General features: G+C 39.2%; 1 protein-coding gene across 2 annotated transcripts in view; it reads left to right on the top strand.

The window, feature by feature from the left end:
* Positions 1-27,958, top strand: part of NRG3 (neuregulin 3) — a 499,554-nt gene that overhangs the window by 222,338 nt on the left and 249,258 nt on the right. The window lies entirely within an intron of this gene.

The raw sequence follows: 27,958 nt of genomic DNA on the forward strand, positions 1-27,958 counted from the left end.
CCCCCCAACTTTACCAGCATCCAGTAGGAGTGCCCAATTATTCAGCCTCAAGAAGACTTGACCTTGTAATCTCTGGGGGAGATGGGTGACATATAGATTTAACAGATTAAATAGATAGATAGATGGATGGATGGATGGATGGATGGATGGATGGATGGATGGATGGATGGATAGCCAATTCAAGTGTATTGAGCTCAAATGCCTGCTAGCTTGGTGGCTAAATTACTTCTGTTTGGGGAACTGTATTTTTAGGGTGCCTTTAAAAATACAAAGACCTCTGTGCTGGTTTGGGACGGTTTGCTGAACTTTGGGCTGCATAGATGATATATCCTTTGTTGCGTTATTCAGCTTTCAGAATTATTTCATTTGCTGTTTATAGTGCCTGGAACAGTAATGGCTGTGTTGATGCAAGTAGAGCACTGTTTGGTGTCCATAAAAGCAAAACCAACAAACCATCGTGTTATGGTAGTCTAGTCTTTTGCAGTACCAGTCTACAAAAACATCAGCCAAGCAGATTTTTTAAAAATAATATAGTTGAGATCAGCTCTTCTGTCTTGCTAGTACGTTGTCTGAGTGCCTCAGAGTTTATTTATGCAACTGAAATGACTTTTTGTTCCATTGTAAACCTGAGGGGAAGGAAAACTTTTCGGCTAAGATTTTTTACATTAAAACACAAATACTTTTTTTTCCATTCCAGTGCACTGAACTTGGCATTTTCAGTGGAATCTCTCAAGTGGGGCATTTTTATTCTGAGCTCAAAACAAAAGCTAGAGGGTTTTTATTTTTTTAATGAATCAATCACTATTGGTCCATTTGTTGGAGGTTCAAGGGAAGGAGATACACACTACACACTGGTAAACATTTGAAATTTCATAGTGTGAAGCGGGAATGAGACAACTTCCTGCCAAAACGTGGCAGCTGGAGAGTCTCTAAAGCAGGGGAACTCAAAAGAGGTCCAGTGTCTTGGCTCAAGGCTATGATGTTTTCAAAAGATACTCTACCCAATATTTCTGTCTGTGCACAGTTAAGAAGAAGAAGACTATATATGAACCAGCTAAGGCTTAAAGACAGGGTGGGATTGCTTGACTTCAACTTAGGAAACAAATTAAAGGGAAGATGGAGCCCATAATTCAGTTCTGCACTTCATGAGGCCTTTTCTGGCAAGCATGGGAGGGAAAGTATACAACGGATATTAGTTTAATAAGAAATATTAGCTTGATATAACAAACTGCAGTTGAGGTTTATATATAAGCAAGTTAATGGCTGTGGATTTACATCTAACGTTTATTTTAACAGCATAATTACCTGCATTTGTTTTAGTGTGAAAATCATTTCTCCTCGACTTCCATACGCTTAGAAAGCTTATTTCATTCTCTGATGAGAAAAGGTAGAGACTGTTCTACTGTGTTCTTACCCCCTTTGGTAAGCGGAATATAGAGTTGGAGAGGGCTGTTTGTCCATGAAATGAATACTCATGGTGGTGTTAAAACAGGTTTCACAAGTTCGTGTAGCGTTTAAAAGTAATGTGAAGTGTGTTTGGCCCATGGTGGAACTGGGGGGAAAGAATGTGTGTCCCTTCTGAGAAATAAGACATCTCCCATAATCACCTTCAACTTTCTTAAACAGAGCTAGGCCTTCGCATAATGTAACCAAAGTAGGATCATTTGAGCCTGGTCATTGGTGCCTCAAGTGAGAACTCTGGGTTGATTTGTTCAGTGATCCATTGGTTTGTTTTTTTGGCTGTCCAGGGTATTTTTGGGGGTCTTCTCCAGCACCAGAGATCAAAAGCATCAATACTCTTCTATCCTGCTTCTTCAAAGTCCAGTCGAAAGTCACAAGGAATACTATTGCCTGCAGTATTCTGATCTTTATATATAGATATAGAGAGTGTGTTTGAGTCAGTCTTGACTCCTAGTGATTGTCTGGAGATTAGTCCTGCAGCTTTCTTGGCAAGATTTTCAGAAGTGGGTTTCCCTTGACTTCTGCCTAGGGCTGAGAAAGCGACTGACCCCAAATCACCCAGCTTGCTTAAGGTGGGACTAAAACTCACAATCACCTTTTCTAGCCTGGTGCCTTAACCACTACATCAAACTATCCAAATATTAATTATTACTAAGTGAGCATTAGCTGTGGCATTTATATAATAACGGTAACTACAGTATCTAATTCAGTGTTATGGTATTAGGTTATGTTTGTTTTTAAATGAAAGCTGTAGGATTCACTTAAAAAAAATTAAAATGCTTGTTTTATTAACTACAGATTCATTGCCTTTAAATTCCTTTTTCAGTTGCGCTCCCTTGGAAAGTGTGCTTATAGGAATTTGTATTTCTGTGTGTTTCCACGTAGGTTTACTCTTATTATTGTTAAAGTAGCATCGCTTACCTAAAGTGGTTCAGTCAGGAATCTACCACTTTATTCTGCTACCCAGAGAAATCTAAGCTGATGAGTCATACAGGAACAGCATGGGATAACTCTCAGCCAAAATCTACTGCATGAGACGGTACTGATGTATGCAACGCATTCGTTAAAACCGGATTTCATGAATTTTAGATAAAGTGCAAAGCTAAAGCCTGTTGCTCCTCATGCATGATGGATAACTAAGTAAAAGCAGCAGTACAAAAGTTCTGCCCGCCCCTCCCTCTTAGAATAAGGCGATTTTTAGTTAGTAGGGTATTCATAGTTGCTTATTCCTCTCCTCAAAGAAAGCAATAGTGGATTTTATTTTGATGTGCAATTAAAATGAGGTCTTTTAGCGTTTTAAAGTAGAAATAAATTCCTCGCTGAATGTGTAGTGCACTAATGAGGAACTTATTGAGTAATGCTTATGAACTTCCCTCATTGCATGCTCTCAGATGTATACATCATGTTTTGTGGGGACCAGAGGGAGGGAATTAAGCCACAAATATAATCTGTGTTGTTGTTATTGTTAGCATTTCTCTTGCTAGGCCCTCTGGCTTCTGCACTGCACGACTTGTTTTCACAGCAAAGCTATCAATGAATGATACATGATACAACAAGCTGGCTTGTTCCAGAGCCTAATGTTAATTAAGACTGAGAGAGTATGTCTGGCCACCCAGTTAGCTTCCATGACAAAATGAGGACTAGGACCTGAGTTTCCCTGCTTCTAGTCCAGCACCTTCACCACTACACCACACTGTCTCTTGGGCCAGGAGGGAAGGTCTGACCCAAAGTCACCCAGCTGGCCTCCATGCCAATCAAAGGCAGCCAGTCCACCTTCTGATCTTGTACGTGAGCGACGTGTGAGTCTCCAGGCCCAGGGTGGCAACTACAGCAAATCGTTTGCATCAACCATTTTGTGAGCGTCTGCACATATTCTCAGAATTCCAATTGCCTACCCCTGCCATAAAGAAATATGATGTTTACTCACTGCTTTTGTCACAAGGGATATACTGTATATCTTAGTGACCCTGGATTTATCAGGAGTAACAACCAACATTTCTGCTAAAAAAAACAAACAAATCACAATAGGTGTTGTTTTAACTATTAGACGGCAAGTGTAGCAAATATAAATGTGATAGAGGAGTTTATTGCTGAACGTGAAAATTAATCTACCTGGAGGTTTTTTAGATCCATACATTGAACAGGGGAGGGCTCAGCTTTTTGGTTTGTCTTCCTTTGTTTTGTGGTGGTGAGGCTGCTTTAAAAAAGATGTCAACCAAGGAATTCCAAGAAGCAGGACTGTATTAAGGTGGTATGGGACAAGAAGGTTTGGGGTTCCCCCCACTTCGGGAATTGGGTAGGATCTTTACTTCACAGACAGATATGTGAAACATTGTATGCTTTCCAAAAATTATTGGACGCTTGTGACACTACGTTTCAGTATTTTTCATCAGTGTTAGGTGGTACATCTTGGAAAGTTCCAGAGGGCTGTCCCCACAGGTTATCAACAGCTGCCATAAATAATCTGAGGAAAGAAGTTCTGACATAAAATGGAATATTAGATGGGAAAGGCATTGGATAAAACATAGCGTTTATGTTCAGGAGGCACAAACTGACATGTAAGCAACTGATATGTAAGCTTAGAGAGAAATCAGCCAAGCCATATACATGCAAATCAATTCACACTACTTCCTATGTGTGAATGGCAAAATTACTAGCCCGTTACTCCTCTATGCACAACTTCATTACACTGCCTCGCATTGTCTACCAATGATCAGGAAAGCCACCAGATCATGGCTGTATTTCATTTTACTGCATCTCCTGAGCTGTGGGTGAAAAGCTATTTTTTGTGCTCCAGCAAGCATCCATTTAGAATGAGCTGCCAATTCCTTTTCTATCCTTGATACCCACACGTGGACTACGATGCCTCTGTTCTGCATTGCATATTTTCACTAAGTATCCATAGCATCCTTTTTTTAATTTTTAAAGAAATCTGCCTCTGTTTTCGTAAGCACGTTTGCCCAATTCATGCAAGCCTGATACCTGATAACTCTATTTCTTCCATGCTTTTCTTTTTTTAAATCCTATGCCATTTTTCATGCAGATCCCCATCTACTATTTTGTAGACAAATGCCCAGCTTGAATGAATGATTTGTCCTGAAAGTAGCAGCTGACAGCAGGTTTATTTCTTCCTGCCACAATCAAGTCAGTCTGGGCAGATTACATCATTTGGCTTATATGTTAATGTTGCTATTTGTGACACCCTATTTATTTTGCTGCTAGTCTCCATTACTGCAGCCTCTAGCTCCCTTGCGTGACACTGCACTCTTAGCATCCTGTCATCCCGGCATGATTTCTGCCTCTCTCCCCAGTATTTTCCAGACTCTCTTGGTGATGGTATTTTTAACTTGTTGCATTTTCCCAGGACTTTTGATTTAGGCATCTGATGTGCAGTTTTGTATTAGGTGAATCTCCACAAAGCTGGGAAACCAGTTGGAGAGCTTCCCCCCACACCTCCAGACTGAAGACGATCGGGGACTGGCACAGGAGGATCACGCCCTGCCTTAACTGCCTGAGCAGAGCCCACTGGTGATACTTCTTATAGACAAAAGGGAAATGGCAGCTGACATGTGTTCCTGCCTGTTGACCAAGTGAACCAACCTATTCAGCCCCACAGTGGAAGCCAGAATGATATCACGCATGTTACTGATGTCATCATACGAGTGATGCCATGGCATGCATGACATCATTTGCCATCCCTTGCTCCTCCATAGACTCTTGCAAACAAGGCATTTGCTCCTTTGTCCATTCACACATTTCTGCTTAGCTATTAATGCAGAGAGAGATAAATATACTATTCTCCACCAATCTTCCCCTGCCTTCTGATTGATCCAAGTGCCATCTTCCATTGGAATGTCCACATAGTTTGTATCCTTCATTGTAATAAGCTATGGAGATCATATTTAAGGAACTTACTTATGTAGATCCTATATAAATATGATTTTGAGAGTGTGATGGTGAGGGGGTGAGAGAACATTAGGAATCTTTTCCTCTTTGTATTTTTCCCCTAAAGACAGCAATATTTCAATAAATTTCCAGTAAACGTGCATGTCCTTGATTGTAGAGTCACCAGGCATTGAACTCAGCTCAGTGGGAGTTCAGCTGATTCATAGTTCAAAATCTGTTCCCTGTATTATCTCATAATTTGAGGTTAAATCAAATGTGGGGAATATCCAGTCTAGATCAATTCTTCAACTCGTGTACTTCGATAACTAGCTCAACTATATTGCTGAGAGATTTTCTAAAGGCCAATTGTCCTTAAAATTATTATTTATCAATAAGCAGCTGTCATTTCAGTGGATCTCTAGCTAAATAGGTGTTAGGCTTCTCTCAACCAGTTAGGCAAGAAACAGACTTTCAAGCATACGAAAGTTCTGATGAGTAGGTTTATTCTAAAAAAGCTAATAGAACCAATATTGAAAGAATTCCAGCAACTGCTGGGTGTCCAATGCATCACTGTTTATAGTGAAACTGTAGCTCAAATTTTTATAGCTCTTTCTTCCTTCTGCATGGTATAACAGACTGGAAACCACTCCCTTTGGGGCAATTTCCATCCTTCTTTGTTTTGAAGGGGAAGCTCTGATCTGGCATCAGCCTATTTGCCTGTGACAATGTCAAAACAGGCTCAAAGAGAGAAAAATAAATAAATAAAAAATTCTAAAGCACATGGCCAGAAAATAGCCCAAAACTCATCTGCCTTCACAAAGCCCAACAAAATACCCATTACCTAGAAAAACAAAAAGAAATGTTAATGTTCCAAGCATACAGAAAAAGAGCCTGCTTCCATCCCACATCAAACCAGACACAGATGAAATGTGAATTTTCTTCAGGGGGATGGACTTTGTAAATTATCTACTATGCTCCTAAATGTGAACAGGGAAACTATTTTCCCTATTCAAAAAGCATACAATCGTTCCACTTACCCCACCACATGTAGGCACAAGAGAGATGGGGAAACTAGACGATCCCTCTAATGAGACAGGAAAAATCATGAGGGAGGAAGGAAGGAAGGAAGGAAGGAAGGAAGGAAGGAAGGAAGGAAGGAAGGAAGGAAGGAAGGAAGGAAGGAAGGAAGGATTTTCTCCAAGCAGCCAGGAAAAAAATCACGAAATATACCAAATGCACAATCTAATTATCTGCTTCTCTCTTTTTCTCTCATACTCACAAAGGAAAACCACCCGTTAGTCATCCAGATAGGAAAGTTCCTTGTCTTCTTTTAAAGAAATTTAAAACAATTTAAAACAGATAACTGGCTGGGCTTGCTGCCGTTTGGAATCAATTTCTTTCCAGAAGAGAGGAGTGATCAAGACAATTCTGGGATAAGATCTACTGCTTTATGCTCTCAAACACCCATTGTTCCAGGAACTGTAGCTCAGGAAGATCTATGCTTTAATTAACCTTTATACAGTTTCACAAAGATGAATAAAATTAAAACTCAATTGCAGATCACAGGTTTCTGTGCATGTGGGGGAGGCAGCAAAAAGAGGCTATGAGAATGCAAAAAAAAAAAAATTGATAGTAAAGACTCACTTGAGTCAAATTCAACTCATAGTGCAAAGATTTCCTTGGCATCAGCACAAAGATTATTTGCTAGTCCCTCCCTCCCTCCCTCCCTCCCTCCCTTCCTTCCTTCCTTCCTTCCTTCCTTCCTTCCTTCCTTCCTTCCTTCCTTCCTTCCTTCCTTCCTTCCTTCCTTCCTTCCTTCCTTCCTTCCTTCCTTCCTTCCTTCCTTCCTTCCTTCCTTCCTTCCTTCCTTCCCAATTTAGCTTGCAGCCCTAGGTTTTCATGTCTCTTGTCCAAGTGCTAACCAAGTCTAGCTCTTCTTAGTTTTTCAAAATCATCCAAGATCAGGTAGATGCTGATATTCCTTGAAGTTCATTGATTGCAATACCCACCCAACTGGCATCATGGCATTTGCTCATTCTTCCCCCCTTCATTTCTCTTGTGGATAATTATGATAACTGAATTAAAAAATGTTCATATTAGGACCAGATTATATGGTCATAAATGCATACTGATACACCTTGGTGCTCACCACCCCATACCCCATCCTAGTTTCATTCTTAATTCAGTGAATTAATGAATCAATGAATGAATCAATGAATGAAATATTTGAACAGGAAGCTGGTGTTCTGCCAAGTCAGACCTTGGTTTTAGCATCTTCCTTATGCAGAGAATGCCTCGTGAGCATGGGTCTTTTTCTTTTTCAATGAAAGGTTGTGTGATTTTCAGGAAGTAGGTCCCTGTGTCCAGAGGGAGAATAAAGGTAATTGGAGGTGGTAGAAAGTCACCTTTTTGCTTCTGTTGAATAGGTGTCTAGTGAGTGGCCATTTTGTGATTAACAGATCCCGCAGCCAGAAGCCATTTCACATAGCACAGATTCAGCAGTCCAAATTTCTTCATTGGCCAAAAAGGGTTCCCTGGTTTATAACGTGGCCCAGACATGTCTACAAAATGCTTGAAGGCAGGAGCTGAACCCTTAACATCCAAGGGCAAATATTACACCCTTACCTGAACAGCAAGGAGTATGGCTGGAAATTTGGTATGATTTCTTCTTCTCAGGGTCATATGAGAGGATACTAAATTGCACAATTAATGCCTTGTCCTTCAGGACAGGGGTTGCCAGATGCTTCCTTATCTCAATAGATGCTGCTAATTTAAGAGGGTTGTTCCTTATCACAGAAACAGCTTCCACACAGCAGCTTATCTTCCGCATGCACCTTTCATGGTTTTTAGGAAAATGAAAGCACTGGTGTGCATCTATGACACATACTAAGTGTGTATTAAAGACTCATTTTTCCTTAGAGAGCTAAGGATATTATTCAGACTCATCTGAGCGTGTGTGTGAAGTATACTGATGGTGTATTTGCCCTCCCTTTCATCTCTGCTATCCTCATGGAGACAACAAGATCAAGTCTGCACCCATTGAATATCTCCAGAACCAGACCATGGGACTGAGATTCAGGCTATGAAGAGCAGAAACGCGCATATGATGAGATTGCCAAGATACAGCCCACGTACTCTAGATGTCAGTGGCAAGGTAGAAAGTCCCTAGGGATTATGTGGTACATAATATAAGATGCTGGGGAAGGAAGAGGATATACAAAAGGAAATTGCAGTAGAAAAGAACTAGACATTTGAAGGTGCTGGGAATGAGAACCAGCAGAAGATAGTCAGTTTTGAAGTTTTGTGTTAAACAGATATTTGACCTCCTGACTATCTATCTATCTATCTATCTATCTATCTATCTATCTATCTATCTATCTATCTATCTATCTATCGTTTTGTAGTAGAAACAAAAACGTGCTTCTATGGCTAAGATCAACTTAAATATAGAAAGTTTCCATATAGTAGAACCCAGCAGGTTTTTGTGAAAATATTAGGATTTTTTTTTCTTTTGAGTCCTGGCAACTGCCTGGACTAGTTCCTGAAGTTTCCTTGGCCAGACTTTGGGAGAATATATTTTGTATATTTGTAGAAGAGTTTGAAAAAACTGATATCGTTTATGGTTCAGTTTTTTCAGACACCCAAGGAATCAAGGACTTAACATTTTGGAAGTGGCTGTATAGTTAGTGTACATGATTGGGGGGAAAGTTTAGCCCTTTTCCAATTGAGTAATGTCTCTTTGGTGGAACAAAAAAGAGTGATCCTGTGGAAGCAAGGAAAACCCAAAACCATTTCATGACTTACTTAAGAGCAGTTCCAGAGAACACTTCAGTTTATTGACACTTTGTGTGTGTGTCTGTGACTGTGCCTTTGAGTCAGTCCTGACTCCTGGTAACTGCCTGGACAAGTCCCTGCAGTTTTCTTGGCCAGTTTTTGGAAGTCGCTTGTAATGCCTTCCTCCCAGGACTGAGAGAGAGGGTCTGGCCCAAGGTCACCCAGCTGGCTTTGTGCCTAAGGTGGGACTGGATCTCACAGTCTCCCAGTTTCCAGCCTGGTGCCTTAACCACCACACCAAACTGGCCCTCAGGAATTATTTTACAATTTGAAAAAAATGGCTTCATATGCTTCATGGGTCACGGGAATTTCCTTTTGGAATGGAATTTCCCAGGATAGAAGTGGCCAGCCTGAACAACTTATGCAGTCTGGCTCTAGCACAGAAAATAAATATCGCAAAGACAGGTACTCCCCCCACCCCTCCCCTCCCCTCCCAAAGAGATTTCCACATTTTACATCAAGTGAGAAAATATTGCAACTCGTATTACAACAGAGAAAATAGCTGTAGAGAGATTGGCCAGTAAACCACATTTGAGTTATGCTGAAATAGTTATCATCTAGGGAACGAAGAAATCAATCTTCGTAAGAGTGTTTTTGCAAAACACTAAAATAAGGCAGACTTTGCTATCTGGCTTTAAAAATTATTTAGGAATACAGCTGTGGCTATCAAAATGAAAGGAGAATAACTTTGTATTATGTACAACTTATGTACACAAAACCTATATAAGAAGTTTTAAATTGTCATGTACTTCTCTCCTCCAGCAAAATACCCTTTTGTGGAATGTCTCTGGGTTTGACAAACCATGAATTGCATTGAAATAGCTTGCATCATTAAGTGCCTCTGGGACTGAATCTCTTGTTTTTGCTCACTGCATTTATGTGTTTGCTTAAATTAATATTATATTGTGTGGAATGCATTTCCTTCAAAATTTTCAGTTATTTTCTGTGACTGAAACAGTGGACTCTATCAACAAGGCATGTGAAATTTCTGCAAGGGAAATATCTGTTTCAGAGCATTGTCTCTGACTTTGGCAAAATAATGTTCTGGGTGAGAATCATTAAGGAGTGCAACTTGCTTCAGGGGCCTCATTAGAAAGAGACCTCTACTTGTCTCCTTTAATGGCAGAATCTATAGTACAAATTCAGCAGTTCTGAGTTCCTAGAGGGGAGGTATCAAACTGATGCAGGGAAGAAAAAGTTCAGCAACTAAGCGTTAATAGCTCCTGTTGTAAAATTTGGGGTTTGCTGATGATCATCTTCTTCTTCTTCTTCTTCTTCTTCTTCTTCTTCTTCTTCTTCTTCTTCTTCTTCTTCTTCTTCTTCTTCTTCTTCTTCTTCTTCTTCTTCTTCTTCTTCTTCTTCTTCTTCTTCTTCTTCTCCTCCTCCTCCTCCTCCTCCTCCTCCTCCTCCTCCTCCTCCTCCTCCTCCTCCTCCTCCTCCTCCTCCTCCTCCTCCTCCTCCTCCTCCTGAGACATTACCATTTATGAACAAAAGGGACAGGAAGAATTTGATTTTGGATGGCCGTCTTCTACCTTTTCTTTTCAAAGTTCTGTGTTTGTGTGTGTGTGTGTGAGAGAGAGAGAGAGAGAGAGAGAATTTTTAATGTGTAACCACCTAAAAACTAATGAGAAACTAGATAAGAAGAGAACTCAGTAAGAAGAGATCATGGAAGTGCATGCTACAGCTACTGTAGTTTACAAAGCAAGTTTTCATACATCCCATCTTCCTTTCTACAATGTATATCATCTCTTTATATCTCTTTTCTTTATTGATTCAGCCATTCGTGTTAGGCCAGGTCAGGAAATACTTTAGAGATCTAAACTAGAATAACAGAATCTAGAAAGCCTGATAGTGTTTCCTCTTCCCTTTGTTTCTACAACAAAGTGGGTTTCTTAAATATCTTTCTCACATCATCTTGTTTTCCTGGGTTGAGTCCATGTATAAGTAATGGTCTTCACATATCTCCTATAGGTGGTTCTCTATAAGGTGGGCACAGATTATATTCTCACTTTCTGCAGGTTTATTCCATTCCGCCCATAAGAATACAAAGAGCTGCCACAACAGATTATTAAACCATCCATCCCAATCCTGTCTATATTGACCAATCATGACTCTCCAAAATTTTAGTGATGCTTTGCACAGGCATGGATTTTTAGATGAATTCAAGATGGAGATATGCATTGGTGGAAGTGAAACTATTTATTTTGAATACTGAGTTTAACAGAGTTACATCCATTAAACTTCTGAGAACCTTGCTCAATGCAAGGGGGGATGTAGCTTCTGGGGCCATGTTTGTGTCACTCCAGCAGCTGTTTGGCCAGTAGATAAGATTCAAGGCTGTACCAAGATGGGCTGTTTTTATTAAATCCAGACATGAACTCCTAATTGCTATCCATAGCAGGAAAAATGAAAGAAGTGTTGTCTGAAACTAAATGCCCCCAGGTCTACCAAATATGGAATGCCTGACTCAGTAGAAAAATATGGATATATATTTATACCTCAGATAGCTTTGGAAAACTCCCATCCTACCCACCAGAGGTCATAATAACCTCTGAGAATCTGAGATGGCCAATGAACTTCCCTGAGATACAAAGAGCTTTTCCAGGCTTGCCCTGTTCTATTGACCAAGCTATCTGCCCTTATGGTGCTAAGATTTATTCAGGCCACATTTTTTACCCTTGTCCTTCGTCTTCTCTACTGTTCCTCTTTGCCTTCTAGTGTGAACCTTCTGGGCAGCAATTCCCATCAAAGACTTCTCAGGCAAGATGGGACTAGGAGTGTAGAAATCAATCAATGCCTGATGGAGCTGTTTTTGCTTCTTTTGAACACTGCCAGACAGCTCCAACTGCAAAGCCCAGGTGACACAATTGCTAATGGGTCTGAAAAAATGCATACTGTGAGCAGAAATGTCCCTCTCATCATTTTCAGCTCCATTAAAGATCCTGTCTGCAGCCTGCAAATATGAGAACCATAGTCTGAATAGGCTTTCTGATTTATAACCAACACCTTTCCACAGTTTCTTCGCCAGTGACTACATTGTTTAATCATATGCCAAGAGCATTGTGAGCTCTGGCATAAATGAAGGTGAGTTGCAAGTTTTGGTTGCTGTTGTCAAGAAAATTTAAGGCCCATGAAAAATTAATCAGCCACCAAAACAGAAAAGGAAAAATGTTCAAGCTGTACCAGAAGGTTTTCCCCCTTCTTTTTCTTCCTGGAGTGCAAGTTATTAATTTATATGTGTCTACATGTATTACTTCAGTATCTGCTTATATGGGGCCCATTTACAAAAAAAATCGATGTTTTGCATATACTTGTCATAGAATAAATTAGTATATTTATGTGATTAAAGATTCTTGGAGGCACAAAAGCAATTTGAATTAATGACTCAGGCATTTATATAGATGTTTTCAAACACATTTTTCACAATGCCTAGATTCAGGATCCTCATGTGTTCACCTATGCGTAGGCAAGGGAGGCCTTTCTGCCTGTGTGTTAAGTCCCACTAACATTTTCCCTCTAATAACAAAACCCACCCTACACCATGGAAGGACAAGGATTCACCTAGTTTTGCATAGCCTATCAGCAGCCATACAGAGACATGATTTTTGGAAGGAGGGGGGTGTAATTTTTAAGGACTGAAATGAATATCCTCAGACACCCTTTCTGACCCCAGAAGAGCAAACAAAGAAAAGAAACGTATTGTCGAAGGCTTTCATGGCCGGCATACGATGGCTGGTGTGGGTCTTCCGGGCTGTGTGGCCGTGGTCTTGAAGTTTTGTTTCCTAATGTTTCGCCAGCACCTGTGACTGGCATCTTCAGAGGGCAGGAGCACAGACAGGAGCAGTTCTCTCTGTGCCCAGGGTGAAGTGACCCTTCTGTGGGTATTTATAGAGATCTGAGGGGGGGGGGAAGGGGGGGATTGGGTGTGTGTGGGAGGGGGGTTGAGTTACTGAGTGGCTGCTTGTTTTGGTGTCAGAATCTGTGTGTATCTTCCTGGGGATTAGGAAGGGTTTTTTTCTTCTATAGATATATTTTCTTGTATAGATATATTTCTTCAATAGAAGAAAAAACCCTTCCTAATCCAGCAGCCACTCAGTAACTCAACCCCCCCCACACACATCCAACCCCCCTTCCCCCCCCCTCGGATCTCTATAAATACCCACAAAAGGGTCACCTCACCCTGGGCATAGAGAACTGCTCCTGTCTGTGCTCCTGCCCTCTGAAGATGCCGGTCACAGGTGCTGGCGAAACGTTAGGAAACAAAACTTCCAGAACACGGCCACACAGCCCGGAAGACCCACACCAGCCAAAGAAAAGAAAAATAGGGGGGCAAAGTGTGAGGCCCTATCTATTCTGAAGGAGGTACAAAAGCAGCAATGTGAGACATGCAGTCTATAGACACAGTTTGTGCACATCTGATACACAGCCATGGATATCTACCTCCTTCTTGTGTGTGCATCATAGGCCCTGTCCAGGGACAAACGGTATACCCAGGACCATATTTCAAGGTGAATCTGTATTTTCCCAGAATTTCAACCACATCTCAGTTCTGTTTTAGACTTCCTTTATTCCTATTTCCCAATGGCCTATAAGTTCTGTTTCTGTTTCTCTCTGTACTAAATTGGGTTTTATTGTTGTGTATATAACAGCTTGTTCATTTCTCTGAGTGCCTGTCCACTTGGTAAACTCCCTTCAGACCCTGAAACATCTACCTCCTTTTCCCAACCGTTATGTTTGTTACCTCATAACAAACATAGAAATAAAAAGAAAGATAAAGATCCATGGTGGTTATATTGGTAGACGTATAGATCAGGTGATTTATATCAAGTGTAGACAGGTACTTACCTTTCCTTTTTTTTAATCTACTCATCTATATCAATTACAATTTACTTCTGAGTAATAGAAGTCATAATATTATCTTGTTTTTAAAAAAAAAATCAGAAAATTCCCACATCGTATTGGTTTATTGATGTTAATACTGGCTGTATTTTATCCAAATCTAGATCTATGTTTTTTCATATCTTTCCAATGATGATCTCACCTGTAGTTTTTCTTCTTCTTCTTCATTTTGCACTTGAACAGAACTAACGTAAGGTCTTTTATCTTTCCTTAAATTCTTTTGATTCCTTCTATAACTGTCATTTCAGTAGTTCATACAGAATAAGATCTAGAAGTTTGATGTTTTTCTACACCTTCTACATTCCACTTCATCTAATGTACACATAATCTTCCACATGTTAATGTTCTATTCCATGGTTGTAATAACCATATAGTTTCTATGAAGTCTTTGCTTCGGTTTTTCATAAATACTTCCTTGGTCATCTTGCAAATTTAATGAAATACTGGCTGATGGTAATCTAGTTCTAAAACATCAACCCATCAACAATGGTACTGACAATTTGTTGTCCAATTATTTATAGCCAAAAGTTCCAAATAAAATTCAGAATCTTCCAGTTTTACTTCTACAACATTTTTTTATAGCTTGCACAGCACTTTCTATCATGCTATTTGATTGGGTGTAATATGGGCTAGAAACAGTAGGCATGAGGTCCCAATCATCTGCAAATTGTCTACATTCTGTGGAGTTAAATTGTGGTCCTTTTTCTGTTATGACCTCTTCAGGGATTCATGAGTTGGAAAGAGAGACTTGCAAAGTAGAATTACAGTTTGACGAAACACATTTTCCAAAAAACAAACTTCTAGAAATTTAGAATAATATTCTACAATTAAAGGGTGTTTTTTCCTTCTGAAATTCAAATATATCCATTCCCAATTTCTCCCAAGATCTTATATGCTTTCCATTGGTTCTTTACAGTTCTGTTTCTGAAAGTCTAGCATTCATTACTCTTTATGCAACATCAGAATCACCTCTGTTATCCAAAAAATAGGATATCCATCTGTCTATCTATTTATCCATCCATCCATCCATCCATCCATCCATCCATCCATCCATCCAGTTCCTTTCCATATTTAAAAACTACTTGTAACTGATATTTCTGCAAAGCTAGTAACCATCTTTGCACAATATAAAGATTTCTTACAAATAAATATAAATAAACCATGAATAAACTGATGAAATCATGAACATCTAAAAACTATAGCTAACTTCTTTTTCTGATTATTTTATTGTGCTTTAGTCATGGATAGAAACATATGCCACAGGAAACCCTTCTTGAAATAATACTGCAGCTAAACACTAGCATCTTCTGTTACTGCCACTGCTTTAGTCCTGTTCTAATATTTCAATGCGGATATCTTTGTCAATTTATGAAATGCCTCTTCATCTGTAGGCATCCACCGATATTCAATATGCTGCAACAACAGTTGCCTCAATGGAGTGGTCAAAGTGATCATTCCTGGAACAAACTGTGTTTAAATAATTTTGTCCATGCCTAAAAATCATTGGAATTTTATTTTACTCTTTAGGCTTGGCATGCTAGCAATAGCTTCTCAGTTGGGTTTCTCACCACTAGAAATTAACATATTCTTTGTCCTCAGCTCATCCAGATATGCAGATTGGTTCATTTACTTTCACCTTCATTTCTCTATACCTTTACAAAACGTGTTTAAGTCTTTGATCTTGTTCTTGTTTATCCCTACCCAATATCAGACTATCATCAATGATATGCAAGACTGTCATCTAACTGGACTTGCCAAATCCCATTACCTGTAAACAGTTCCACACCCACTAAGTTAGTTGTAATTTCTTCTACAGTTGGTAAGTGATGCCATTCTAAAAAAATAGCTTTATTTAAATTCTTGGGGTCCTTCATTTCTCCACTATTACCATTGGGTTTATCAATTCTGCAGAGATGAATCCTTCCCATGAGAAAATCCTAACAAAATTCCCTTCTGTTCAGTTCTTGTTCAACTTTTACTGTTAACACTATAGGAGCACAGACTACTGAAAATATTTATGAATTTCATTTAATTAAATAATGGCCTGATAAGTGTCCTGACCCTAAATATATATTTAAAAATTCATCTGTGATGGAAGCTTTCTTTATCTATTTCTTTTTACCTGCATCCATTGAATAACATCTTGAATATGTTGTTACCTTATAATTGGTTCTTTAATATTCCTACTTGCAAGGTTATATGCACTCTATCACACATATCATTTGCTTGCGCCCCTGATTCCATCTTAAAATAATATTTTTACTAATATTAATAACAAATCAACAATCCATTCATCGTCTCTTCCTCTATTTTTACCAGTCCAATAAAAAATTCCTTTGTTTCATGCACATGATGTTTTAGTCTGTAGCATCTTCCCATTTGTTCTATACATTTTTGTAATATAATTTAGCCTTCCATCTTTTTTACATTCTTTGGGTCTGCTCTTTGAGAATAATAACCACCACATCTCAAATGTAGGTGCTTCCAATCTCTGTCCTTTGGTGTCACAACTGTCTTCTGGGGTTTAGCTTTTGCAATTATCTCTTTATCTCTCAAAATATAAATTTCCTTATCAGTACTCCCAAGGCCCTTCAACTGAGTTACTGTCCTCAACAGTCCTGAGTTACAGAAATCCTCAACGGCATGTTCCAACAAGAAATCATTTATCCTCAACAGCATTGCTCTCACCTAACCTTTGAGATCTTATTCCACACACCACGTAGTCTTCAGTTAAAGAGTCGTGGAATTGTCCAAACTCACAGGAATGTGGTAAAATTTTAATGGTCATGTAGGAATAAATAACTTTCCTCCTCTATATTTCCTTGGAAAAAACATGCCTTTCCTGTGTAATATTTTTGGGTGTGCATGAATTTGTCACATTTCTCAGACAACAGCTGTAGCTTTTGCTTATCAGATGCTTGGTCAAAGTGAAAAGTATTAAACACTTCTGTTGCTTTCCTCCAACAACATGCAGAAACGAGGGTGCCTGTAGCTTCCCATTCTTTCCTTCAGCCCCATTCTCCATGCAATACAACTTAGGAGTTTCCACCTTCTCTGCTTTTTTGCCCCATTTCCCACAAAATGCATCTGGAGGCTTCAGCTGACCCAGTCCTGTACCAACCCCTTCCGAAACTCCTGTTTACTTCTGACATGTTATATTTGTTTCCTCACAACAAACACAGAAATAAAAGAAAGGCAAATTGAATATCCAGATAGGTTTTACTGATATATTTCACATTTATGTCAAGGAGAGAGTGACACCTGTCTGCACACACAGCTGGTTCTTTTTATTTACTCATTTTTGCCAATTACAATTTAGTTCTAAGAAGTACAGCTTGTAACACCCGCCAAGGTCCCCTTGTAACCAACCATCTCAAAGCCTAAGTATTTAAATTGCTTTGTGTGTGTTGATATATTGCTTAAAGGATTCTTCCATAGCTTTCCCTGATGGATTGGTTTCTATTCTGTGCGCATATGTTTCACGGTATCCAGATAGATTTGGTTCTCTTTTCCATTTCAGAAGGTGGACAAACAGGAGCATTAAGTATAAACACATTTTAAACAAGGAATGCTAAGAACTATAATACACCTATCAAGGGAAAAAAAGATTGGCTACCCTATCAAACTGTTTCAACTATCATATCCATCTTAACACTTAAAAATAAGGAAGTAATATTCCCCAGGCTTTTCTGTTATAAAGCAGATTTCAGAATCTGATTTTCTCCAAATGGTTTTCATGAGAATCCCTGCCTTCTTCTTCCTCTCTCTCTCTCTCTTTTTTTTTTTTTTTGCAAATCTGTATTGGAGGTGTTGAGGAGAGCTAGGAGAAATATTTGCAACCAAAATATTTTGGTTAAAATTCATTCTTTGTGTGATTTTTTTCCCTTAAACAAAAGGTTAGTTTTGCATTGTGCTGCTTTTGCATTGTGAAAATCAAGGAGACATAGTTTTAATTATGTGCTATAAACCTCAGCAAAAGCTGTTTTCCTCTTCATTTGTATTCAGCAGCAGGAAAAGCAGGGTTGGCACAGAGGCAAGAGACTTAAACATGTTGCATAAAATTATTAGTCAAATCGGAGCATTGTTGGTAGAAACTGTCCATCATCTGTTACAGCAGACTCTGATGTACATGACTTATTGTCAACAGTATGTAGGTGGAATTCAGAATTATCTTTCTCCCTGTCAGTTTTTTTTTTAAAATAACATTATATTCATTAATCAGTAGATTTTAACTTTGCAATGTACAGCTTCTTTGTGTTTTTAATTGAATGCAAAGAGATGCCATTAGGGAATATAACAGTGCAATTATTATTATTATTGTTGGTCGCACAGTCAGCCAGATGTTTAGACTGGATTTGGCATTTTATCCACCTATCGAGTCCTTCCCAAGGACCTGGGATAGGCAGATGTGGTTGTTTCATGGTGTTAGAGGTATCCTCGCAGGATATAAGCTGTTCCAAGTCAAGCTGCCTTTTGCAACAGACTGATGGTGATTTTGTCAATGCCGATGGTCTTCAAGGGGCACTCCAGATGTTTTGGAATTGCACCCAAGGCACCTATAACTATTGATACTAACTTTGCTTTCTTTTGCCGTAGTCATTCTATTTCTATTTGCAGGTCTTTGTATTTTGTAATTTTCTCCAGTTCTTTCTCTTCTGTTCTGCTGTCTCCAGGTATTGCAATGCCCACTATCCAGACTTTATTATATATTAATAATAATAATAATAATAATAATAATAATATGTTTTATTATTATTACTATTACTATTATTTTCTATTGAGTTTATCATTGAACACAAATGTTATCTCATTCAGTTCAAAATTAGCAAATACACTTATCAATCAGTGTGCTTCCCTCCCAGTAGCTCATAGATAATAGACTTTGAAATAATCAAAACCATTTCCTCAAATATTGGGACGTCACTCCCTATTTCCAAGTCATTTCAGATTCAGTAATACGATGTCCTCACTTCCACCCTCTTTGTTCAACAAGCCATTGGATAAAACTGGAAGATGCAATGTTTACTTTCTTGTCGGCATCATGATGTGTGATACCTCCATTTCTGAATCTTGATAACAGCAAAACATATGGACAAGGCAAAAAGATCTATTACCAAAAAATAAAATTCACCCATACTTGGTATTGTTTTGATGCTCTTTCCATCAACCAAATTTATTCACAAAGTCCCAGCTTTAGTTGTGTGTCTTATTGTTCCAGCCAGTTGTCTATGGCTACCCACAGTTTTATTGGTATCTGCCTGAGAAACCATGCAATCTGAGATATATTGTTGTGATGCTATTAGAATATCATAAGCTTGGAACACCATAAGCAATAAGATAAAGCAGTTCTGGAAATGCATCAGAGAGGACCAAAAAGAAAAAGGAAAGAGGAAAGAGGAAAGAGGAAAGAGGAAAGAGGAAAGAGGAAAGAGGAAAGAGGAAAGAGGAAAGAGGAAAGAGGAAAGAGGAAAGAGGAAAGAGGAAGGAGGAAGGGAAGGGAAGGGAAGGGAAGGGAAGGGAAGGGAAGGAAAGGAAAGGAAAGGAAAGGAAAGGAAAGGAAAGGAAAGGAAAGGAAAGGAAAGGAAAGGAAAGGAAAGGAAGTAAATGGATGGGGAAGGGAAGGGAAGGGAAGGGAAGGGAAGGGAAGGGAAGGGAAGGGAAGGGAAGGGAAGGGAAGGGAAGGGAAGGGAAGGGAAGGAAAGGAAAGGAAAGGAAAGGAAAGGAAAGGAAAGGAAAGGAAAGGAAAGGAAAGGAAAGGAAAGGAAAGGAAAGGAAAGGAAAGGAAAGGAAAGGAAAGGAAAGGAGGTTGGGAATACAGAATTTTCATTTGGTGCACCTGTCACAGTAATGCAAAGATGCAGCTGGAACGATGCAAATATATTATGGCGTGTGAATTGCCACTTTTCCAGCCATGACATGGATACAACTTTTGAAAATGAAAGAATGATCAGCGCAACCCTAAAAGGTACATGTATGATGTCAGATTTGCAGAAGAAAGATTTTGTAATTGCTTTCTCACATTTCTGCCTATAGAAGTACAGCAGGAAAGCAAAACAAACGTGTTGCAAGCTGGTGCTGACATTTGCTAGAAAATAAAGCTTCCTTTTGACTGTCTCAGAAACAATAAAACAAAGTAGCAGTACTATTAGGAGATTTGGTTTTGGTGATAATTCTTCATACAAAATGGGCACATACACTATAAATTAACTGACTGCACCTGGAGTTTTTTCATCGAGAATGTTGATGTTCCCATTTAAAAATAATTTTTTAAACAATCCATCATTTAGAAAAAAACCAAATGCATGTTTGAAGAGTTCAGTAGAAGCAGCTGCTGAACAATATATGGTAACCAAACGTGGACAACTTTTGGATTGGGGCCAAAATGATGGGTTAATCACTTTGGGTTAAAGTGATCTCTGCGAATTGTGTAGAAATCATCAAAGGCTTTTTCACGTGCCTTTCATATCTGAAAGCAAGAAATGCAAGGACTGGAGAAGGACTGTGTTTTGCACGTGCTCCTAATATTTCACATTGCTTGAATTGGAAGAACCTCATTCCATTTACTGATATTTCTCAGGATAATGCCTCTCGAAAGGGGGTGCAGGCAATCCTGGCATGGGGAAGAGATAAAGATGAGAGGGCAAGCTTGAGGTGCTACAAAAATAGATCTGTCTTATGACCCAAGCCTGTGTGAACATTTACACAAATACCTACACCATATATGTAGGCCAGGTGGGATCTAATGGTGGCCAGGTAGTCCAATGCAAAAAACTCTTTAGATTGGAGGACGACATTGTGTATTTAGTTCCACTCCAATGCGCTTGGCTGAAGCTTGGTCAGGACCAAGGACAGCATCTCCTCTTTTCGCCTGGTTCCATATCCATCCCTGACTTGACGTCTAATGCTTTGTGTTGGTCTTTGAACACAATGTTCAGTCCACCAATGCAGTTGTATTTACAGCTGCACCAGATTCCTGATGCAACTGGTTGTGAATCAGTTTTCAGCCTGGCTTTCACTATTAGAAGCCCTGATTTCAAACAATGAACCATAATTAAGTGCACATATTAATGGCTTATATTTGAGCATCAGGTGTTATGTCATGTTGGTGTGTGCAGAGGGTGGATTTAACCCTTTGTTATACAAGTGGCGGGTCCAATGGTGGAACTGGGTTGCAAAATCTAGACAACCGGAAAAATCTGCCACCGAATGACACGTCAGAGGGTGGGAAAAATGGACAGGAACTTTCCAGACACACACGGAAGAGTTCTCTAAATCACAGTGGTGTTTTTAAATAGATATTTTTTATATATTTCCAATAGATAATGTGGTACCAGACTGCTAGCTTAACATACTATATGTATACAGTTCCACATAGACAATGATAGAACTTTTAATCTGTTTTCCTTCCCTGATTCACACAGCTTCTCTCAGTACTTTCACTTCTGGGTTGCTGGGGGTGGGTATAGGAACAGGAAGAGGGAAAAATGCATCTTTCTTGGGCTTCTTGGATCCTGGCATATTTGTGGAGGGGAAATAATAACTGTTTTGCCATCTTCCTATCACCTGGACTAGATGTGGAAACTGGTGGAACTCCAGGAAGGAAGGAGGAAGGTGGTGGAAACTGGTGGAACTCCAGGAAGGGAGGAGGAAGGAAGGAAGGAAGGAAGGAAGGAAGGAAGGAAGGAAGGAAGGAAGGAAGGAAGGAAGGTTCTATTGTTTCAATGGCCCATGAATGAACCTGTTAATCATCACAATTATCATAATCTAGTGTTTCACTGGCCTACCAGCAGGGGAAAATCCACTGGTTCAGTTAGCACTTGCCCCAGTCACTGATATACCAGTTGCACCAGATAGGAACTGGTGAACTGCTGCTTCAAGAGCACTGTTTCTCAGAGATGTAGAATGAGCAGCATGACTCCTGTGACCTGTCTAGCAAAGCACAGCAGGATGTATTTACATGGTCATATTCCTCTCCTTGGACTCAGACATCCCAAAATGGGCAGGGAGGCAGTGACCAGATGGGAAATGGCTTGCCCACAGTTCTGTACCATGCAGGCATTGCCGAGACAGATTAAAGCCTAGCAGAGAAAGTGCCTGGCTGGGCTTGTGCCAGGCCCAATCAGAAAACACACTTTTGAAACAGAGCTGAAAAGCATGATTGCAAGATGCCTGCAAGCTGGGACAGAGGCAAGATGAGGGTGATATTGTTTGTTCACGCCTTCTCAGTGCAACTACTTAAGTGTTGCCTGTCCACTTTTAACAGGTTGTACAGAAGAGCCATTAAACTGGAAGGCTTGCTTATATCTACCTCTCTGAATTCTGGTCTCTTCAGCCACATGTCACCACCTCCTCTCTCTGACTTTTTCCCCCCCTTCTAAGGACAGCTAAGGAAGAAATGTATTAATTTCTGTAGCTACAGAGTCCATGTACATACAGCATTTAGGGTTGTACAGAGTATTCATAAGAGTTTTTTTGCAATGCACAAGAGCCCAAATGAAGCACTTTTCTTCAAATTATTAAAGGACCAGCATCTTTCACTGCTAATTTGAAAGTCTCCTCACCATCTGGACATGTATGAAAGTCTCCTCACCATCTGGACATGTATGAAAGTCTCCTCACCCTCTGGACAGCCACTTCCTTATCCTTTTCATGATTCAAGAAGTGTTTTCTTCATGTTCCCATGTACTGCAAAACATTTCATTTGAATGTTTTTCATAGCCCCAACATCAGTATCCTTCTAGCATGCAAATGAAATTTTAAAAACTTCTAGAATGGTTCAGATAGTATTCAATCCACATTTTAAGAATCCTGCTTGGATTCCTGAATCTGTTGGAATCAGTCTCATTAAGTTCTATGTTGGGTTAGTTCTGATATGTACCCCTTTGCGGAGGTATAAACCCACCAGAAGACTAGTTCCGCTATGGTGATCTGGTTTGTTTGCCATGCTAGATATTTGTAGATCACATTATTTCACTTAGCTATATACTTGTCATATCTGTTCATCATTTTCTATTCCATTTATTGAATGTTCCTGGCTGCTTTTGTTTTACACAAAGAAATATACTTCTTTAACATCTTCTCTAAACATATTTCTTTAACATTGCATCTCGAAATGTGATATTGGAAAGGCTGGACATTTTGTCTTGAAGTTTTGTCTGGAAGGGAAAGGGGAAGGGGAATGTATAGTTTATCAGCACATCTAAATGTATCTTCTTCTTGCTGATGGCTGAATATGATCCAATAGAGAACACCTTAAATCAGCAGTTTTTGCAATAGTCATCCTCTTGCAGTGGGAATGGTTGGGATAACATATATGGGGTGGGGACTTACTCCCCATGTATTATATCTGAAGCCTCAAATTTAGGAATCCATTCAGATTGGAGCCTAAAAGACAGTTATTGGAACCCTGTGCAGCTGTGGACCTTTTAAATATGTTTGCCTTATTACCAACTAGAAATATTCTTTGGTCGGAATATCCTGTATAATGTTAGTCAAAGGTTGGGAATTATGGAAAATGCATGGCTTCAAATAAACTTTTCCCGACTCCTACATCCACAATGAAGATTTTGTATTTGCTTTTAGGATGTACAGTGGTGGGAACATTCATTAAAGGGATGGATAGCCTTCAGAGAACATTTGGCCTATCCATTTTCAATGTTTCATATAACTTAATGAATAAATGGCTTTTCCATTTGTTCAAATTGAGAAGTAGATAAATAATGAATACCCTGAGTGATAATTATTGCACTCTGGCCTTTATTGAAAATCCTTCACATATACAGCCAGTAGACAAAATTAATATTTATGAAGAGGTTATATCCTACAATTATATCCAAAATGGTACTTGTTGCTAGATCTTAGTGCTACCAAATGCTTTAATACTAAACTTATATAGATGCCGTGTATATATAAATAATAATTCCTCCTCCTTCTCCTCTTTCACATGTTTTAACATTAAGAAAACAATAATATATTGACACTATTTTCTTAAAGTCTTTTCATATTTAATCAAATTACCCTAATTATAACTAGTGGAGTTTTGAATAACTGTGCTTTACAACAGTAGTTCTTGGAACCTGCTAGATGAGAGGCAAACCTCAAATTCCGGTCAGGGAATTTCGATTGGTGGGGTCTAGGCAGAGAGCTTTTTCTGCTGTAGTGCCCGCCCTATGGAACATCCTGCCCCCTGAGGTCCGGTGTGCCCCCTCCCTCATGGCCTTCAGGAAAAGTATTAAATCCTGGCTTTGCCAGAAGGCCTGGGGGCCAGAGGGGGGCCCGCACCTGTGGAGATGGCTGGTGGGATGATGGGTTGCCCCCCCCCAGCATCTTACAGATTTTTATAGGGCCAAAATTAGAGGAGGTTTTTTAGGGTATTTTAATATGTTTTTAAATTATTTATAGTTTTTAGCCATCTTGGAGAGAATTGTATTTCTTCGTTTTTATTGTGAGCCGCCCAGAGTCACCCGTGGGAGAGATGGGCAGCATACAAGCCGAATAAATAAATAAATAAATAAATAAATAAATAAATAAATAAATAAATAAAACCTAGTCTAAATTCTAAGTAGTCACCAGGTTCTGGTGCAAGATACAAGGGTTGTGGACTTGTTAGGAAAGAGGGATCGTAATGCTAGTACATTCAGCAAGTGGAAAATTGCCAGCAGGGTCCAACATGGACACAGTTGACTACAAAAGGGACTATTTGAAAATGAAGGAATTGGTGGGAAAAGGACTGAATACAAAAGTCAAGAGGATAGATCTTCTTAAAAACCGCAATAATTGCGCCCCATCTAGAATGTAATCTACAGTGTGAGGAGGAGTCAACCAAATCCAGGAAGAGGCCAACATTGCTTTCCTCTGGTATCCAGGAAGATGTCCTGTAAATGTTAAGAAAGCTTAATTCAGTTAATTCAGTTCTAATTGTCACAATTTGAAAAAAGGATATAACAGAGCCAGAAAGAGTGCAGAAGAGGGCTATAGAAATTATTGTATAAACAACTATTTGTGATAAAATGCTAAAATGTCTGGGATTCTTTAGCTCACAATGAGGCAGCTGAGCAGGGTCATAATTGAGGGGATGGAAAAAATGAAAAGAGAACAGTAGGACCAGAGACCATCCAATGAAACTGATTGAAAGGAGACAGCAGACGAAAGGAAGTGCTTTGCACTGCACACAATGAAGCTGTGGAATTCAGTGTCATAAGATGTGATAATGGCCATTTGTCATGGATGTCACAGTAGTAGGTACCTGCAATGGGCAGGCTTTGAACCAGATGACCTCTTTTGGGCTTATCATCCTGCATTTCAGTTGCTTCTGATGGTTCAGATGTAGGCTAGGATTGGGCAATGTATGGACTGGGCATAATCTACTGGAATTTTTTCCAGGATATTATAGGAATCCAGGTAGCAGGTGGAGATGACCTCTATCCTCACATAAAGTGCCTCATTTACAGTTACTGACCAATTTGTTGCACTCATTGTTCAATAAGATGCTGTTACAATCCTTCTTTCAAATTTCCTGACACTATTAGAGCAGCTGACAAGTTGACTTTTTCTATCTTGTTTTTCCTGTTTTCCTCCCCTGCTGTCATATTAATGGGAATGCCAATTATTACAAAGGGTATTACAAATACAGGAATGTACATCTTACATTTCAGAAGGGATGTAGTTTTCCTTGTCATTCCACATTTCTTTTCCTTAATTTGAAATGTACCACGTGGGATCAGTTCAATTTCTCAACTAAAAAGAGGCCTTTGAGCTAACATACAAATCTTGTCAACCTGTCTTCTCCCCTGAGTTTTACATCCAGGAAGCTTTGCTTATCACATTTCAGTTTGTTTGTGAATCTATCACAAGTGGAATATTCTACATGGAGCTAGAGGACAATCATTTTAATTTAATTTTTTTAGCAGGCCCTACAGTCCCTCACTTTGATGGTTTTGAAGTTGAGGATATTTAAGAGATGGAGTGTAGCTTTGTCCACCAAACTGTCTGAGGGAATTGATTCAAAGTCCTTATAACTAACAGCAACTGTTTATGGTGATCTTCTGGCTACATTAAAATATTCTGGGAGTTGAAGTCCACATGTTTTAAAGCTGCTGAGTTGAGAAACACTGGCTTAGAGTGTGGTTTCTGCCTCCAGTTGTCTCCAGTAAGAGTGGGTTTGGTATGATATGTGCATGTGAGTTGGTGGGTGCTGCTGGACTTGAGACTGCTGAATGGTGGGGGAGAAGAACTCAGTTAGCTGAGGCTTCTTCCTCATTATTTGTACTCAACTGTTTATTGCTGTGTCATCTAGAACAACTCTGCTCCGTCTTTTACATGACAGCCTATCAGATGCTTGAAGACAGCTCTCCTCTCTTCTCCCTTTCCCTAAACATACCTAATGCTTCAACCATTTCTGCTATTCATTTTTCCCTCTAAAACTTTTTTCATCTTGGTTGTTCTTCTGAAGACATTCCATTTTATCACTGTCCCTCCTAAAATATGGAGCGCAAATCTGGACACACTATTCTAGGCACATTATCCAACACAGAGTAAAGGATAATGCTGATGATTTCTATATTATTCTACAAGCCTATGGTGTTTGTCCAGTAATTTAAATATATCCTTAGTTGGGATAACTGCAGTCTAATTCTTAGCGGTGTGGGTAGGTATAGGCAAGTCAGGAGCAAGGAAGGAATTTACCAGGTCTGTAAAATTACAGCTGCCATGAAAATGGAAATGTTTCAAAATTTGAGTGAAAGTTTGATATTAAAGGTATCCTCTTTAATATCAACTCTATTGAATTGGGGTTGGGGGAGGAAGCAAAGCTTACTTAATTTCAGTAAGATTGACAGAATTATCTTTGCATTTACCAGAGTGGGACTATGGGAGCACTTTAAAGATGTTAGTCGAGACTGTCTCCCCCCCGCCACCATCTTTTATGGAAAAATAGGAACTCTTTTTTATATATGCATTTGATAAGAGCTTGGATGAATTTCTTTGAATACGGGCATAACAGAGAGAGAGAGAGAACTGGAAAAAAATAAGTGAAATTTAAAAATCATATTTCTTTCTAATTATTTATTGCTCTGTGTCCTCATTCCACTTGGCTTGACACTCTTACTGAACTGCAGTTCAGTTAAGACAATTTCTAACCTTAACTCCAAAACTGGAACACAGATATTGGTAAAGGCCATGCAGAAATCTTCTTGATGAATCAATAGGACTGAACTTACAATAACACTGCAAGAATTCAGGTCAGGAACATAAGTGGGGGCATGACAGGAGATAAATGAAGGAAGTGAAAGCAGAAGGGAATTAACCATATACAAATACTCTATCTAATATTTAAGGTAGCTGGGAATCTCATGACCAATCCCTAACATAACATTTTAAGATTGCAAAAATCCAGAAGGAGATTCATATTGGAATATGGAAACCCTCCCAGGCAACATTTTGCTGGAACCTTGGAATTTTGAAGGAAATTGATAACTGTCTAATAGAGAAGATGAAAAATCTCTAGCATCTCTCAAAGCTGTCTTTAGTTTGTGAGCTCTCTAGTACAAGAACGTACTGCTCTTTATGATATAACCCCTTCTTTGTTTCATGATTAAAGTAAATGAAGCTACCGGTAGCACAAAGAGGAAAATAAATTGATACTCAACATTGTTATCCATGCTAGTGACAAGATAATGCTGGCTCCTATCACTTTCAGAAGTCTCAAGAGCAAATGTTCCTTTTTTTATTTGACAGTTCTCTGATGGATACTTAGTAACCAGAAGCTGATATTAGTGAATGGCATTTAGCCTCTTGGCACTTTCTGCATTGCTACGGGAGAATTAAATCAACCACATGCTCCCGTTTTAATCTTTCTCCATCAAGATGAATAGATTTTTTT

This window comes from Python bivittatus, unplaced genomic scaffold (genome assembly GCF_059951505.1).
Source record: "Python bivittatus isolate LINGU-HERP-01145 unplaced genomic scaffold, Pbiv_v1 ctg000050_np1212, whole genome shotgun sequence".
NCBI lineage: Eukaryota > Metazoa > Chordata > Lepidosauria > Squamata > Pythonidae > Python > Python bivittatus.